Source organism: Triticum dicoccoides, chromosome 2B (assembly GCF_002162155.2).
Source record: "Triticum dicoccoides isolate Atlit2015 ecotype Zavitan chromosome 2B, WEW_v2.0, whole genome shotgun sequence".
Lineage (NCBI taxonomy): Eukaryota > Viridiplantae > Streptophyta > Magnoliopsida > Poales > Poaceae > Triticum > Triticum dicoccoides.
In genome coordinates this window covers 724,750,265-724,755,609 of record NC_041383.1, presented here as the reverse complement: position 1 = coordinate 724,755,609, position 5,345 = coordinate 724,750,265, and positions in this window count along the sequence as shown.

Below are 5,345 nucleotides of genomic sequence, written 5' to 3'. Positions count from 1 at the left end.
GACCATGAAAATGATATGTTTATGAAAGAAAGAAGGGAAATAGATGAAGTGTTCCTTAAACAGGAACCTATTCTGAAACATAACCTTCCCGTTGAAATTCTAGGGGACCCCCCTCCACCGAAGGGAGATCCCGTGTTTGAGTTAAAACCATTACCTGATAATCTTAAGTATGTTTATCTTGATGAAAATAAAATATATTCTGTTATTATTAGTGCTAACCTTTCAGAGCAGGAAGAGGAAAGATTATTGAAAACTCTGAAGAAGCACCGCGCTGCTATTGGATATACTCTGGATGATCTCAAGGGCATTAGTCACACGTTATGTCAACACAAAATTAAAGTGGAGGAAGGCTCCAAACCAGTTAGATATCCTCAATGAAGATTAAATCCCAAGATGAAAGAAGTGGTAAGAAAGGAGATACTAAAGCTCCTCGAGGCAGGTATAATTTATCCCGTTGCTGATGGTGAATGGGTAAGTCCTGTCCATTGTGTTCCTAAAAAGGGAGGTATTACCGTTGTTCCTAATGATAAAGATGAATTGATCCCGCAAAGAATTATTACAGGTTATAGGATGGTAATTGATTTCCGTAAATTAAATAAAGCTACTAAGAAAGATCATTACCCTTTACCTTTTATTGATCAAATGTTAGAAAGACTATCCAAACACATACATTTCTGCTTTCTAGATGGTTATTCTTGCTTCTCTCAAATACCTGTGTCAGCGGGGGATCAATCTAAAACTACTTTTACTTGCCCTTTCGGTACTTTTGCTTATAGACGCATGCCTTTTGGTTTATTTAATGCACCTGTTACCTTTCAAAGATGCATGATGGCTATATTCTCTCATTTTTGTGAAAAGATTTTTGAGGTATTCATGGATGATTTCTCTATTTATGGATCCTCTTTTGATGATTGTTTGAGCAACCTTGATCGAGTTTCACAGAGATGCGAAGACACTAGTCTCGTCTTGAATTGGGAAAAGTGCCACTTTATGGTTAATGAAGGCATTGCCTTGGGGCACAAGATCTCCGAGAGAGGTATTGAAGTTGATAAAGCTAAAGTTGATGCTATTGAAAAGATGCCATGTCCCAAGGACATAAAAGGTATAAGAAGTTTCCTTGGTCATGCCGGTTTTTATAGGAGGTTCATTAAGGACTTTTCTAAAATCTCTAGGCCTCTGACCAATTTATTGCAAAAAGATATTCCTTTTGTCTTTGATGATGATTGTGTAGAAGCATTTGAAATACTTAAGAAAGCTTTGATCACTGCACCTATTGTCCACCCACCTGATTGGAATTTACCTTTCGAAATTATGTGTGATGCTAGTGATTATGCAGTAGGTGTTGTTCTAGGGCAAAGAGTTGATAAGAAATTGAATGTTATCCAGTATGCTAGTAAACTCTTGATACTGCTCATCGAAATTATGCTACTACTGAAAAGGAATTCTTAGCAGTTGTGTTTGCGTGTGATAAGTTTAGACCTTATATTGTTGAATCCAAAGTTACTATTCACACTGATCATGCTGCTATTAAATATCTTATGGAAAAGAAAGATGCTAAGCCTAGACTCATTAGATGGGTTCTCTTGCTCCAAGAATTTGATTTGCATATTATTGATAGAAAGGGAGCTGAGAACCCCGTTGCAGACAACTTGTCTAGGTTAGAGAATGTTCTTGATGACCCACTGCCTGTTGATGATAGCTTTCCTCATGAACAATTAGCAGTTATTAATGCTTCTCGTACTGCTCTATGGTATGCTGATTATGCCAATTACATTGTTGCAAAATTTATACCACCTAGTTTCACATACCAGCAAAAGAAAAAGTTCTTTTATGATTTAAGAAATTACTTTTGGGATGACCTACATCTTTATAAAGAAGGAGTAGATGGTGTTATTAGACATTGTGTGCCTGAGCATGAACAGGAACAGATCCTACGCAAGTGTCACTCTGAATCATATGGAGGACACCACGCTGGAGACAGAACTGCACATAAGGTATTGCAATCCGGTTTTTATTGGCCTACTCTCTTCAAAGATGCCCGTAAGTTTGTTTTGTCTTGTGATGAATGTCAAAGAATTGGTAATATTAGTAGACGTTAAGAAATGCCTATGAACTATTCTCTTGTTATTGAACCGTTTGATGATTGGGGCTTTGATTATATGGGACCTTTTCCTGCGTCTAATGGTTATACACATATTTTAATTACTGTTGATTACGTTACTAAGTGGGTAGAAGCTATTCCAACTAGTAGTGCTGATCGTAACACTTCTATTAAAATGCTTAAAGAAGTTATTTTTCCGAGGTTTGGAGTCCCTAGATATCTTATGACTGATGGCGGTTCGCATTTTATTCATGGTGCTTTCCGTAAGATGCTTGCTAAGTATGATGTTAATCATAGAATCACATCTTCTTATCACCCACAGTCTAGTGGTCAAGTAGAGTTGAGCAATAGAGAACTCAAATTAATTTTGCAAAAGACTGTGAATAGATATAGAAAGAATTGGTCCAAGAAACTTGATGATGCATTATGGGCCTATAGAACTGCATACAAAAATCCTATGGGCATGTCTCCATATAAGATGGTTTATGGAAAAGCTTGTCATTTACCTCCAGAACTTGAACATAAAGCATATTGGGCTATTAAAGAGTTCAACTATGACTTCAAACTTGCCGGTGAGAAGAGGTTGTTTGATATTAGCTCACTTGATGAATGGAGAACCCAAGCCTATGAGAATGCCAAACTATTCAAAGAAAAAGTCAAACGCTGGCATGACAAAATAATACAAAAGCGTGAGTTCAACATAGGTGATTATGTGTTATTATTCAACTCTCGTCTAAGATTTTTTGCAGGAAAACTTCTCTCTAAATGGGAAGGTCCTTACGTTGTCGAGGAGGTCTATCGTTCTGGTGCCATAAAAATCAACAACTTCGAAGGCACAAGTCCGAGGGTGGTGAACGGTCAAAGAATTAAACATTATATCCTAGGTAATCCTATCAATGTTGAAACTAATATTATTGAAATCGTAACCTCGGAGGAATACATAAGGGACACTTTCCAGAACGTTTCAGACTCTGAAAAGGAATAGGTATGTAGTACGGTAAGTAAACCGACTCCAAAACAATTCTAAAGGCAATTTTTATCAGTTTTGGAATATTTAAGAATTTTAGGAAGAAAGAAGTAGTCCGGGGAGGACACGAGGCCTCCACACGAGTGGAGGGTGCGCCCACCCTTACTGGGCGCGCCCCCTGTCTCGTGGACACCTCGTGTGTCTCCCGAACTCCGTTTTCCTGCATGTTACGTATTTTGGTCGGTAAAAATTCATTATATAAACTCCTGAAGGTTTTGACCACTGTATCACGCAAATATCCTTTGTTTTCATTTCAAGCTATTTCTGCCACAGGTTTAAGCAACATGTCATCTCAAGATTCGGAGGGAGAAAGCTATGTGGCTGACTAACTTGCAGACCCTAAAGTCTACAGGGACTTGGACCATAGTGGCTGGACCACGGAGGAAGAAGAAGACCATGAGCCTAAGGGAAAGGAAGAAAAAAGCTCAGACGAAGACGAAATTCTGTTACCTCAACCGGGGGATATGCATGTGGAGTTTAAAAAGTCAAGCCTACCTGATAGAGCAAAGAAGCCAAAGATCGAGTTGATCCCTTTTCGTCTCTTGCAGGAAAATAAGCAGGAACTATGCAAAAGAGTATTAAGTCTTGAGCGGGAGATCGAGGACCTAAAAGAGCAAAACACTATACTCAAGCGTAAATGGAGGAAGAAGTCACCATCAACAACTCCTACTTCACCACCTCCGAGGACATAATTACATGGGTATGGGCACTCCCCTTGGCAATTGCCAAGCTTGGGGGAGGTGCCCCGGTATCGTATCACCATCACACTCCTATCTTTACCGTTTTATTTAGTTCGATCCTTTTAGTAGTATCTTGATCTAGTAGATTGAAATTTTGATATCAAGTAGTTTTGAGTTTTGCTTTGTGATCTCTTTATGTAATCGAGTCCGTGAGTTATCTATAATAAAGATTAGTGTTGAGTCAAGGGCTTTGCTATCTTGCTATGATCTTGAAAGAGTAAAAAGAATAAAAGAGTTCATATTGATCTTATGGTTAGTGATGACTTCACACATAGAAAGTATGAGGCTTAAAAGTTGTTGAGAGTTGATAAACATGGTTTTGGTCATCGTTGCAATTAATAGGAAGTGATAAGGAAAGAGAGGTTCACATATAAATATACTATCTTGGACATCTTTTATGATTATGGGCACTCATTAAGTATGACATGCTAAAGGAGTTGACGTTGGACAAGGAAGACAACATAATGGTTTATGTTTTCTCACATCTCAGTTAAAGTATATTGCCGTTGACCTTCCAAACATGTTGAGCTTGCCTTTCCCCCTAATGCTAGCCAAATTCCTAGCACTAAGTAGAGATACTACTTGTGGTTCCAAATACCCTTAAACCCAGTTTTGCCATGAGAGTCCACCATACCTACCTATGGATTGAGTAAGATCCTTCAAGTAAGTTGTCATCGGTGCAAGCAATAAAAATTGCTCTCTAAATATGCATGACTTATTAGTATGGAGAAAATAAGCTTTATACGATCTTGTTATGGAAGCAATAAAAGCGACGGACTGCATAATAAAGGTCCATACACAAGTGGCAATATAATACGTTCTTTCGCACTAAGATTTTGTGTATCCAACCCTAAAAGCGCATGACAACCTCTGCTTCCCTCTGCGAAGGGCCTATCTTTTACTTTATGTTCTTACTTTATATTTTTACTTTTTACTTGAGTCAAGGTGATCTTCACCTTTCCCCTTTTTCATTTTATCTTTTGGCAAGCTCCTCGTGTTTGAAAGATCATGATATATATATCCAATTGGATGTTCGTTAGCATGGACTATTATTGTTGACATCACCTAAAGGTGAATACGTTGGGAGGCAACACAATAAGCCCCTATCTTTCTCAGTGTCCGGATGAAACTCCATAACCACGAGTATTGCGTGAGTGTTAGCAATTGTAGAAGACTATATGATAGTTGAGTATGTGGACTTGCTGAAAAGCTCTATTCTTGACTCTTTGTGATGTTACGATAAATTGCAATTGCTTCAGTGACTGAGATTATAGTTTGCTAGCTTTCAATGAAGTTTCTGAACCATACTTGACATTGTGAATTGATTGTCACTTGAGCATAAGAATTCATATGACCAAATCTATTTATGTTGTTGTTATAAGAATGATCATGATGCCCTCATGTCCGTATTTTATTTTTATCGACACCTCTATCTCTAAACATGTGGACATATTTTTCGATTTCGGCTTCCGCTTGA